General features: G+C 44.3%; 1 long non-coding RNA gene across 1 annotated transcript in view; it reads right to left on the bottom strand.

Annotated features, from left to right (window-relative positions):
* LOC125758451 (uncharacterized) overlaps nucleotides 1–10066 on the bottom strand; it is a 46610-nt gene extending 36544 nt beyond the window's left edge. Inside the window, exon 1 of the long non-coding RNA XR_007416083.1 lies at nucleotides 10023–10066. This is a non-coding gene — a long non-coding RNA (uncharacterized LOC125758451). The remainder of the gene's footprint in view (nucleotides 1–10022) is intronic.
* Between the last annotated feature and the right edge of the window lie 3531 nt (nucleotides 10067–13597).

Here is a 13597-nt window from a genome sequence, read left to right as displayed (position 1 = left end):
CGATGACGCTATAGATTGCCTTTCATCGGCTTCCTACTTTTCATCTGTCGATTTGAGGTCAGGCTATTGGCAGATACCAATGCACAAGGAAGATAAGGAAAAAGCGGCATTTGTAACACCGGACGGACTTTTCGAATTTAATGTGATGCCGTTCGGCCTGTGTAATGCGCCAGCCACGTTCGAGCGTGTCATGGACAACATCTTGCCCAGTTTGAAATGGGAAGTCTGCATGTGTTATTTGGACGATGTAGTGATTTTCGGGTGCGCGTTCCGTGAGCACAACACACGTCTCGACCTTGTGCTCGATTGTCTAAGCAAAGCACGTTTGATGTTAAACTCAAAGAAATGCCATTTTGGAGAGCGCCAAACACTCGTTCTAGGTCATTTGGTAGACAAAGAAGGCATACGACCTGATCCAGCTAAGACTGCTGCAGTGGAAGCCTTCAACCAGCCACGCTCAGTCAAAGAAATACGGAGCTTTCTGGGACTATGTTGTACTTCCGTCGCTTTATTCCTGCATTCGCTAACATCGTGCACCCACTGACTTGCCTGCTTCAAAAAGGCGTACGGTTCGAATGGACCCCGGAATGTGCGTCAGCTTTTTGTGAACTCAAGTGCCGATTGACGTCCCATCCGATTCTCCGACACTTCGACCCTACGGCTCCCACAGAAGTGCACTCGGACGCCAGCGGCGTTTGTGTCGGTGCCGTTTTGGTTCAACGCGTCGATACCAAAGAACATGTCGTGGCATATGCGAGTCGCTCCCTAAGCAAGTCTGAGCGTAACTACACCGTTACGGAACAGGAGTGTCTTGCAGTGGTCTTCGCAGTACAACGCTTCCGGTCATACCTATACGGGCGCCTCTTCACCGTCGTGACAGACCATCATTCTCTGTGCTGGCTGGTAAATCTGCGCGATCCATCCGGTCGACTTGCACGTTTGGCACTTCGTCTACAGGAGTACGACTTCACGGTTTCATATAAAAGTGGTCGCCGGCACGCTGATGCAGACTGCCTTTCGCGGCTGCCGCTTCCCACGACGGACTGTGACGCGGACAACTTCGACGGGTACATCGCATCGTTGGAGCCAGGATTTCCTGACAAGAACACATTTAGGACTGAGCAGCAAAAGGACAGTACTTTACAGCAACTTCTTGCTAACGGACGAAAATCATCGGCCACTCGTTTCTGCATACGCGACGGGCTACTATACAAGAAGAACTATTCTGCTACAGGTTTGCGATATCTTCTAGTAGTCCCGAAGAGTCTCCGCGTTTTCATTTTGAGAGCCATGCACGATGATCCAACATCTGGCCATTTAGGAGCAACGAGGACGCTCTACCGCCTTCAGGAAAGGTTTTACTGGCCCAAGATGCATCAGACCACGCAACAATACGTGTCTAGCTGCAACGAATGTCAACGTCGCAAGCGTCCTACAAGTACTCCTCCTGGTCGACTACACCCTGTGCCGCCCCCAAGAACTCCATTTGAGGAAGTTGGAATTGACCTTCTTGGTCCCTTTCCGCGGTCTTCCAACGGAAATCGTTGGATCGTCGTGTGCACCGATCATCTGACACGATACTGCGAGACGACTGCTATACCGTCGGCTACTGCACGTGACGTGTGCCTCTTCATGCTACACTTTGTGATTCTCCGACATGGACCTCCCAAAGTCGTTATTAGTGATCGTGGACGCCAGTTCACGGCAGACGTGGTCGAAGAGATGCTTCGTCTATGTGCTTCAAGTTTTCGGCGCTCTACGCCCTATCACCCTGAAACGAACGGTCTTACTGAACGCACAAACAAAACTCTCACGAAAATGCTGTCCATGTACGTCGCATCAGATCACAAAAACTGGGACGATATTCTGCCTTTCATTACTTATGCATTCAACACCGCACAGCATGAAACTACCGGCTACAGTTCCTTCTTTCTTCTTTACGCTAGACCGCCACGCTATACACTCGACACGATTTTGCCATTTTTAGACCACGATGATCTCTGCATTTCCAAGATTATGTGCCGTGCGGAAGAGGCCCAACGTCTTGCTCATTTGCGCACTCTTGCTTCGCAAGAACGCTCGAAGTTAAGGTTCGACCGCCGACGCGGACATGTGACATATGAACCCGGTGACTTCGTGTGGCTCTGGACACCAGTGAGGAAACGTGGATTATGTTAAAAACTGCTGGCACACCATGTTGGACCCTATGTAGTTCTCGATAGCATAAGCGAAGTGACTTACCGCGTTGCTCGCCTCCACGCCAATGGCCGACGTGCTGCAAAGACTGAACTTACACATATTGCCCGTTTAAAGCCGTTCATTCCTAGAGAGACTGCTTGACTCGCCCGGTGGGCTTCGTCTGCGCGCGGAGAGATGTTACAATTGTAGTTTGGGTATGTGCACGTGTGTGTAGTGGGTCTGGGCTCGAGAGAGGTGAAGAGGAAGAGGACGTACCTTGCGATAGAGACAACCTCAGTGCGAACTCAAAGCCGCTGAGGCTACCGCCGCGTCGCATCTCAATAAACCCCGTTCGTGGACGTAACAATATATATATATATATATATATATAATAGAGAGAGAGAGAGAGAAATGTAATGCAGAAAGGCAGGGAGGTTAACCAGAAGACATATCTGGTTTGTTAGCCTGCACTGGGAAGGGGTAAGGGGGAACAGAAAAGTAAGAAAGAGGAATGGGAGAGGGAGGGAGGAAAGCACAAACACACACACACACAGGAGTGTCACAATCGTTCAACGAGGTGGTTCGCTCGCAGAAACTTCATCAGCGCCTTCGTTGCTTTCTGGCGTGAATCTCGATCTTTCCGACATTCCAAGATTAACTGCTCAGAAAGCGGTTGGTCGTCGAGGTGAGCAAACACTGCCGAGAGGGACTGTCTCTCAGAACTGTGCTGAGGGCGCTGACATAAAATATGTTCCATGGTTTCGTCATTGCCGCAATGGTCACATGCAGCGCTGTCTGTCATTCCGATACGGCAAGCAGAGGCGTTCGTAAGAAGACACCCCAAGCCACTTGCGGCAGGGAAGGGTCGTCTCGGATCAGGGTAGGCCAGACGGAATAGTGAGTCGTACGCATGGATCCAGGCGGTGAAGACGGGTGTGGAGAAAACCGGGCGTGTTCCACATAGTCCTTGCCACATCATGCGCAAGCGTATATAAGTAAACATTGCGCATATGCGGGGTAAGCAGCGCGTTTTTAGGATCTGCGAATTTCCACATTTCAGCCGCTTGATTTATGTTCCAGCTAATGAATATTCCGCGTACTCCGAGGAAAGTTTTCTTGAGAGTAAGCGGAACACATCCTCAGAAATAACTGGACCGACATTTCATACTCTGTCAAAAAATAGTAATTGATCGGAAAAACACTGGTGATTATATATGTAGCGACCTTGGCATTTTACGAGATGCGCATGCATTTTGCTTTGTTGAGTGGGTAAAATAAAATGTTCATGACATTTCCAGATTACCTGACATTTTCTGTCTCAGTCATCTGACATCAATTTTCATTCGCCCGCGACGGACAGTACATCCGCAGGAAAAAAAAAGAGAAAATTCATTTCATGTACGTAACATCTAAATTACGAATACGCAGAAGTGCTTGTTTGCGATCCACTTTCTGGCCAATGTTGTTTTCCTTTCATTTGTAACGAGCAGATGTTTGCGCAATGCTCAGCCCTCAAACAATTTTTCTAGCGTTTGTTGAGCAGTAACAATTGTTGAAGAGCGCCAAAAGAAGTCGGGCAAGATGAAAGACCACCGGTTTCCTCTACTGGCTTCGAAACAAAAGCTGCGAGAGTTAACGCATATGGAACGCTGCATGGAAAGTAAACGGAGATATTTGCAAAATGGAAGCACAGCGTGTAACTTCTCTTCTTAGACATTGTTGAGAAGCAGCACTCATGGCACTCCTGTGCCTGGCTTTGATGGCCATTCTCTATGATGAACCAGTAGCTACGATAGAGCGTGTTCAGCGCAAGGAACATGAACCCGCAAAGGCGCAGTTACGCGACAGCATGTGTTTACTTCCCGCGCAAAAGTAAAATCAATTGCTCGTTAAGAAAACGCGTTTCTGTGAATAGTTGCTCCATGAAGTTAAATACTTTTATGGGCGAACTATTCGCGTCAAGCTCACAGTAGTTGTGCCTCTCCAACGCAAGAAGAAATTTCATGGTTAGAACTTAGTGAAAACATCTGGTTGAGCTGGGTTTTCTTTGTTGTAATTTTTTTGTCATCGTCCACTTTTTCTTGTTGTGCAAACAGCTTTCAAGAACACGCCGAACCACAGCCAGAGGAGGCAAAATCTCGGCGGTAGTAAACTGAGAGAAGCTCAGCGAGTAACTAAACGTTGCCACCGCAGTGACTGCAAAACTAAATCACGTACAAAACTCAATCAAAATGCGAAAGTAAACGTGCATTTTCTGAGAGGTCGAATATATGTCGCATTTTATAACCGATTGTAACAGTTCCAGCGAATCTAGCAGTTATTAGAACTCCTACATTAGTCGCACATTTGCATTCATTTCGATCCTTAAGAATGTGGCATCTCCAATACATATCTTAGGTAAACGCGACATTTAAAAAATTTGGCCACTCTATGATGAGATACATTTTTGTGCAAAATCTTCATATCAGTATAAGGCGAAGAAGGCTATGCCTTGCGACAATACCAAAGTCAGTGAAACAGAGGCCGCCCTGCTAAACGCATGCGCAGAGTATCATCTTCATTCACTTCATTTTTCGAGCCCTCGCACGCAGCGTGAGATAACATATTAGAGATAGAGCCGATCACGAAGCGCAATATTGGTGTATTACAGAGAGGTTGATATTTCGAGGAGATAACCTATTCACTGTTCCACTTATGAGATTATATGCATTGCGCTGTATGATGCGCAGCGCCTAAAACTTCGCGTTCTGTGACTCTGTTTTCTTTTCTTTCAAGCAGTCGTTTTTTCCACGCATTATCACCGCACAATCCAGAGCCATCAATGGTAGTCGCCTACATATGTACTGGAACGCATCACACTTATCAGAATGTGCGCAATTGTATTATCAAAGCTTCATATGTTTTCACTGTATAATGAACGAAAACATGAAAAAGAAACGGATACAGTAGACTCGTTATACGCCTACCGATAGCTTCATAATGTTGACAACAGAAATGAAGCAAACCGATCTAAGCACCACAATAAACCACGAAGCGCAGAAGCCTTCAGTTTTGTGTTATCCTTTATTTTTATGTGTTGTGTTTTTCGAAAATATAAGAATTTCACCGTACTGACATTGATATAATAATATTTATAACTTCACTAATTCATCTTGTGTTTCCTTATCCACAGTGTAATAAACTAATGTAACGTCGTCTTAAAATTGCCTTATTTGTTTATTTTTGTGCGTGTATGCGTGTATCTATGCGTAACGCGCTCTTGAAGACGTGGTCGTATTTCAAGTGTGTAAAAACTTTACATAAGACTGTGTTTCTACTTTTGTTGCTTATACTTCACATTGCTATTTCTTAATAATTATACGCCTTGTGTCTCCTTTCTTTTCATGTTACTGTTTTTGGCATTATTAGTGCTATTTTTTGCTAGGTATGTGATGTTGTGACATACTAATGTGTGTTCGCATTGCCCTGATGCATTTTTATGTACTTTCGGCCTTCCTGCCTGGGCCCCTTTTTGGGCCTGCAATATTCTGTAAAAAAATAGGTAAAATCTATGTAAGGAAAACATAAGTATGTTCTGGGCAGAAGGCAGCTCTGAAAGTACGTGTACCAATGACGATATCATGGCTTTCAACAAAAAGACGGCGCTATTACAAACCAGCGTTTTACTCCTTCAATATTTAAGGTATTCGTTTATAAAAAACCATCATGCAGATACTGCTTTGTTTATTTTGACTGTCTATTTCTTTTTTACAAACTGGATAGGAGAAGATAATTGAAAATGACGCATAATTGCTATTAGGGTTATCAATGAGGTTACTCGGAAAAAAAAGCAGCCAAAAATGCCGCGAGGAGAAGGCACTGCCACAGGCTTTATGGGAGGCCTCTGTATCATAGTAGTGTGTATAGTTTTACTCCTAAATATTGTCTTATATTTTGTTCTCGTCTCTTATGCGTTTTCTTCTTGCTTATCTGACACTTCACACGAGCACATCTAGCAAGCTGTCTCAAGGAAGCGCTTATACAATGTGTATGCTGAGGCAGAAAGCCTCGTTGTCAATAATCTTATTAGAAGAAACACTACATACCTCACACCACGCTCTTAAATCTGAAGAAGAAAAAGAAAACGATGAAATAAACCAACGAAAGACGCCAGATGTTTTCTAAAAGCAAAGCGAAAGAACGCCAGATGTTTCTAAAGCAAAACGAAAAGACGCCAGCTGCTTAACGAAAGACGCCAGATGCTTTCTAAAGCAATGGTTTTCTAAACAATGAAAATTCACAGCGTACATGTAAAATTAAAGTGAGCTGCAAGTCGTCATAACTCATCGAACCTTTAGTATAAACGCGCCCGATCTCACGTCGGTGATGATGTACTGGGCAGAATTCACGGAAGATTCACGGTTTACCGATGAACCTCCGCAGCTTCGCCCACTCATCATCATTCACTCCGTGGATATGCTGTGATTTTTCGAACATATGCCCTGGCTGCGCTCGGCCCTTAACACCTTTCCACCCATCACGAAGCAGCAATTGGAAGAATCTCAGAAGAGCAGCAATCACCACACTCAACTCCAGGCCACCCAGTAGGCCCAAGACGTCGCCGCAGGACTTCCATTCCCGTTCCCATCGTGGACGGAGCCACCAACTGGATCTTGGGGGGCCTCCGGCTCTCTAGATCTGAGTTCCTCGGGACTGAAATGAAGTTCTTGTCATGTTACCCACAGTCTCGACAGTACGCCGCAAGCTGCGCATCTTATTGCGATGCTCACTTAGACGGAGATTAAAACAACACTCAGTCTGCCCCACATAAACTCGTCCACATGAAAGTGGAATCCTATACACCAGCACGTCTTTTTAGACCTTTGTTGTTTGTATGTTGTTTAGGTTTTCTGCCTTTCCTTTCCTACTGGTGGCTACACCTATATATTGGGTGTTACCAGGCATTAAAATGTTAGTTGAAAGTTGCGTTTGTCGCGTGTTCTTCGTCCGTGTTAGGTGTCTCTCGCACACACAGAAGCTATTAAACGAACCGTCGGGATCAAAACAGTGAGAAACACCGGGGCCGCAAGTTTCGGCTTGTCTTATAATCATCTGTACAGAGCGCTTGGGCGGTGATTGAGCTCGTGCAGGTTCATGGTGATGATAATACGATGTTAATGATGACGAGACACGGCAAACCTCGACCATAACACTTCTGCTGTAAAAAATACTTGACACACCGTCACTGCGAACTATGGGAAGTTGTTCTGCACGGACTCAGGATTGGCGGCAGTTTTAGACTTGCCATCTTCTGATGTCTTACGCAACAAAGGGAGTTGACACTTCTGGCACTTTGTCTCTTGTCTGTCTCGGTTTGCATTCTGTAAAATGAAAAAGAAGGCAGCAGTGACTTCGAGAGTGCCATTTTTATTCATAGCCTAATAATCTGGGTTGCACGGCTACACTCCAGGTGCCTGCCGTGCGATTTCTCTATTGAAAAAGAAACTTCAGGTTTTCTTCTCAGTTGGGCTACAAATCACTGATCAGCTTTCAGAACTATTCATAACATTTTTATTACTGCCGAGTGAAAATTTATGGTAATAAAGATCCTCCCAAGTGTTACTTCTTTTATATACTTTTTTGTCGTTTGCGAGTGTTGGAGTTCTTTTTCACTAGGACGAGAAACACATATACCGATGAAATGGAATAAAAAGGGGAAATGCCTGAAAGCTTATATCGTGTTCCTGTGAACCGTGAAATATTCGGTCAGCAAAAATAAACTGCAGAAATGGAGCGTATCTCGCACTGACAGCATTCTATGAACGTCCTTCCGCGTAACCAGTAATCAGCGCGGCGTAGTCAAAGCCATTATCTATGCTGTGAAGACACAGCATACCAGATAGCATATATCAGTCGCGTCATAGCAATAGGTATGTTCTTCCGAATATGCATTCCATTTCTTTCTCAGATTTAAGCGTAGGCGTCATGCGTGCGATTTATATTTACCCACTCTTGACGCATTCGCAATCTTCATTGCGGCAGGTTTGTCGTACATCACACTCCAGATGAACTTGGCTCAAGATATTGGGGGACTACGTCGATAACTTGAACATTTTGATCCTACAGAATTCAGAAACCATGATCAACGATGATCAGTTTTATTTTGTGGGGTGATACGTAAAAGAGAACTGGGTCATTTCAAAATTGTGACCAACAGTGGGATAGAGGACCTAAAGCCAATACGCTTTCTTAAGGCGAAATGTACTTTCTTCTAAGACACGGTGCGCTTATCATTTTTAAAATATTTTTCCGGTGTTTTGCATAAAGCTATCGAACTCTTTTTCTCAGCATTCGTATTGACACTGCACCTGCTGATGCTATTATGATGCTATTACACTGTTAAACATTTTATTTTCTACAGCCCACTCTTGCCTATGGCTTGTAAATTAAGGTAGCAGTACGAAATTGGTAAATAAATAAATAAATAAATAAACTTACAAACAAATAATTCAAGTAGTGCTTGTGAACTTTTGTTCCTCTCAAGTGGTATACTTTCTTTATCACATTCGTTCCTATAAAAAAATATAAAAATTTGGCCAAAGCTAGGATAAATAAAATGGTGTGTAGGAGGCGCCGACACAACCACGAGAAGCCGTGTCATCGGCAATGCGGCAGAAGCTGCGTCATTATCGCAATAAAATAAGCCACCCAATCTTGCGGGACATTTTGAATAATGGCGAAGAAGAATTCGTTAGGACCTCTTCGTAGACTGGCATACGTTACGTGTGAGAAAAATATGCGCAAATATCTTGCAAATTCTCCTACATGACTGGACATGGCAGTCTAGTGGTTATGATGCTCTACTGTTGACACGAAGGTCGCTGGGTCGAATCGCTACCGCGGCGGCTGTATTTCGATGAAGGCGAAATGCTAGAGGCACGCGTACTTAGATTTAGGTGCACGTTCAAGGACTCCAGGTGGTCGAAATTTCCGGTACCCTCCACCACGGTGTCTCTGATAATCGTATCGTGGTTTTGGGACGTAATACGCCGACAGTTATTACCATCATAAATAAATAACTTGCTCATTCGAAACATTTTTCGTTCTGCATTGGCGAAAAGGCCATCTTCAATTGGATAGAAAGTTGGCTTGCTTTACTGTGGTAAGATTCACGCCATCAGTTCCCGTCTCTCATGATATACGACAGACCTGGGTCACCCTCCACGTGATATTTAACATCTTGGTACAAAATAAAAAATAAATCTTCGTTCCCGTTTTTATTGTTTGTTTTTCTTTATTTCTTCCACTGCAGGCAGGACCAGATCGAATCTCGCAACTCGCAACTCGCCTCAAGCCTAACTGCATCCCAAAAAATTTATGCAAAACAGTCTCAACTCATCACAACAACTGCTGAAGCGTTGTAAGTTGTGTAGTGTTAGATATTGCGTGTCTCAATTAAAGTTTCAAAAATATGTTAAGCTATGACTGGTAGAAAGCTGATCCAGGAAAGAGTTTCTTTTTTTTTCTGGAGTTAAACATCCCAAAACCACGATATGATTATGAGAGACGCCGCAGTGGAGGGTCGCATTTTAGGTCGCATTCAGACTCGCTTTAAAGTCTGCCAACGGCTACTATTTTTCCTTCGTTTCAGTTACATAGGAGATAATAATAACAATAATAATAATATCTGGGGTTTAACGTCTCAAAACCGCAATATGATTATGAGAGACGCAGTAGTGGAAGGCTCCGGAAATTTCGACCACCTGGGGTTCTTTAACGTGCACCTAAATATAAGTACAGGGGTCTCGAACATTTTCGCCTCCATCGAAAATGCAGCCGCCGCGGCCGGGATTCGATTCCGCGACCTTCGGGTCAGCAGTCGAGCGCCATAACCACTAGACCACCGAGCGCCCAAGAAGGAATGTCTGTAATGCTAATTGCTCTTGGAGCAACTCGACCCACCAAAAACTGGTGTACGGCTCTGCCCACCTTATTTGCTTAATACTTGATATGCAAGATTCCACTAATACAAAACGGTACAAAGGGAAGAGGGATGTAGCAGGCTGCCAACAGCCACCGAGAAGGTAACAATGCTTGCTAACAACCTTTTTGGGAAGACGGAATGAATATATGAACTTTTGTTCAAAAATTTTACGTGCTTCTTTAGCTGTTCCTCTTAGAAGGAATGCAAAGATCTCTGAAGGGTTGCTTCGTAAGGAACAGTCTACACAATCTTGCAACCATATTGCGTGACAACATAAGTGAGAACTATCGCGGCTATCTCGTGACATATTTTACGGCGACAGTGCCTCGATAAGCTAATATGTGAAGTTTGCACCTGCGCTCATCTTGCGGGAGAACATAAGGATGCATTTGCTAATAGTTTCAAAGCGGCACATTTGCCATTTTGCCCTGCAGACTCACCAAGAGGGATAGGTTGGAAGGTTTTGGCAGTTTCATCGATTGCGGTACCCTAAATGGGCCTGCCTCGTGAAGGCTTTCCTGGGTTATATCGCTATCACGTGTACCGTTCCATTTTTAGATCCATTAAACGGTATCAAGCTGAGCATGAGATATCTCGAAAACATGCAAGAATTTCTTTGTACGTTCGACCTTTCATTATAATTCTTTGGCGCGTTTCCCTATCTCTTTTGAACTAATCCAAACAGCGACGCAAATATACGAGGTTACCGTCAAAGGTAGCGTAAATTTATATGCACATTATGTGCTACTATAGTGCACCGAAGTACGGGGGCAAGTAGCGCTGAAATACATCTGTCATGTGCTAAATTTCTCACTGAAGCGCAGTAGGCACGAACTCTAGTATCCTAAAATGTTCCGTAAAGTGAGGCGAGAGACATCTGGGTAAAAGACAAAGCAAACAACCATGAAAAAAAAAAAACTTCGTAGAACTCCACGGACTGGCAATGCTTTCGCGATTATTCAGGGCTTCAGGTTTCCTTTCGCACATGAAATCTTCGTTGTATGGTTTTGTTTTTAAAACCTTGTACGTAGCTGACATTTCCTTTTTACTCCGCATCGCAACCTCACTTAGCGTGAGTATGGATGCACATATAGTTTCAGCCGGTGTTATGCTGCCCGCAGGCTCACTGTACTTCTGCCTGAGTTAGTAAGGAACATGTTCGTTGCGATGTCATGGACTTCGAAGTTATTAATACCATGAGTTACCTTCGTTCCGAGGTAGCTGTGGTAACTCCGCGAACTGCTCTCATATTTCTACTTGATGAAGTTTTTCTGCTCTCGTTCTGCCATTAGATTGTCCAATGGCCCGGAGTTCCCTTTTTCGCAACCAAACCTCCGTCTATATCCACATCCCATTTACAGATTTATGCACGCTCTGGTCTTTATCATCTATTTCTTTGTGTTGCTGCTTCTAGGAAAAACAGAAACAGCGCCATCATCGAAATAGCAATTACGGGCCGTGCTTAAGGGTTACCGGTATAGTAAGCAGTGATGGCACATTCGAACAACAAAATAAAACGCAAGGGGGGCCTGACGAAAGAACGCCTGTTTGTTCGCAAAACTAATTATCAATGACGAAAGACTGGGCACAGGTTGGAGCGCGGGAGGCTGCATAATTCAATGAAGGGGACGTAATGACAACGCCTGCTTTGCTCCTACCTGAAAGGTAAAGCGGACACCAACATATAACATTCCAGCAAACAAGTAGAGCGACGCCACGGTGGTTATTTCTCCTGAAGCCCCCACATGTACCAGTCTTAACACGTGAGATTTCTTCTGTATTGAATATATCCGCATAGAGTTAGGCAAACTTTATCGGTACGTTTTGTCGTGTTTTAAAAGGTGCGAAAATAACATTTGTCCCGTTTTGTCCATGGCGTGGAAAGTCCGTAATCTCAAGTTTGGACTACATTGATACGGTGATCAATGCGTAACAATTCCTCAGCCTAAGAAAGCCAATTTTAATATACTGGACTGCACAATATTGCTCAAGGCTTACGTGTTTTATAGGATGATGAAATGCCTCTCTGCTGCTGCGGTCGGCGCATTTATTGACTGGAATTGACAACAGCACTAAAGAAATAATAGAGCAGTCCAATATGCGTTATATTTCTGCAGATATATTGTCGGTCGACTGATGTAAGATGTAACAAGACTGCACATAATAAACAGACAGTGCTCTTTATGTCGCCATTTATAACTTCTTCTTCATTCACTTTTCCTTCCCCCCAGTCCCCAAGTCATGTATTCTGTTGTCTTCTTCCTCAACTGCTTGAGCTTGCTTCACTCCCTCCACCCTTTTCATCTTTCCTGGGATGATATTTGAAAACATTAGCTATAGACGGTGATTCGACGGTGCCATTGGGCCTATATACGAGATCTCGCTTGAAAAGTTCCTTTGAAGACACGGAGGCTTCTTTCAGACTGAGGTTCAGAAGCTCACATGTAGTCACATATTCAGGAAGTTCCACGGCGTCGTCGTTCTCGACCTGATATTTATTGAATACTGTAGAGTCGCTGTGGTTGTCCACAAAGCAAGTCACCGACATGATGGCTCTTGCCGCCGGCTGCGCCAAATACGCAGCAATAGGAAAATATAGGAAATAAAGCTGCACGCATATCAAGTTATGCGCCCAATTCACAGGCCCTTAGAACTGATATTATGACTGATCCAAGGCGACAATTTTCGCCTGTGCAATATAAAGTGTAATTGTGGTAATGCCAAAATTGATGGATACGATTTTGTCCTGCGAACGCGACTTTAGAGAGCTATAAAAAATGCTGCGGAACGTGTTATGCATGGAACCTTACAAATATTGTTGCCGCCAAGAGAATGTTTTTGCTACATTTCATTTCTCTATCGATGATGTTTTGCTAACATTCTTCAGCTTTATATCACTAAGGGCCTAGAAATCATCGTAAGCTGCATATCTGTCTCAAGAAAATGGCCATAATATGTGACACCCAAAGCAAGCATTTCTGTGAATTTTACAGCGAAAAGCTGTTATGAGATCATTTCACCGGCCGTTTTTGGTGCCGTAGTTGTCCGCCGCCGCCGCCGCCGCCGCCGGTGTCCGTAACCAGTATCGCTCGAAATAAGAAAAAAAACTAAATAAGAAAAAAACTCCAGGATGGAACGAGGTTCGAACCTGGGCCCTCTGCGTGGGAGCCCAGTATTCAACCTCTGAGCCATGCCGGTGCGTGAAACTGCTTTGCAAAAAGGTCCTACACAGGCTTCATGTCGGGAAGGAACCACATTAGCATATGCAATATAGCGTGGTAAAAGAGTAGAATAAGCACCAAGCGTCGCACAGCGCGAATTCTGTAACCAGGCGTCACACAATGCGAATTGCGCAACGAGTAGGTTGTTGAATGCTTCCAACCCATTACAGAGAGCTCTGCCATAATTCTTCATCGTCATCACGCACAGAATCAACAAAGTGCGCATAATGCCTTA

Source organism: Rhipicephalus sanguineus, chromosome 5, assembly GCF_013339695.2.
Source record: "Rhipicephalus sanguineus isolate Rsan-2018 chromosome 5, BIME_Rsan_1.4, whole genome shotgun sequence".
NCBI classification, from domain to species: domain Eukaryota; kingdom Metazoa; phylum Arthropoda; class Arachnida; order Ixodida; family Ixodidae; genus Rhipicephalus; species Rhipicephalus sanguineus.
The sequence above is the reverse complement of the archived record's forward strand: the minus strand, read 5'-3'. Positions and strand labels throughout refer to the sequence as shown.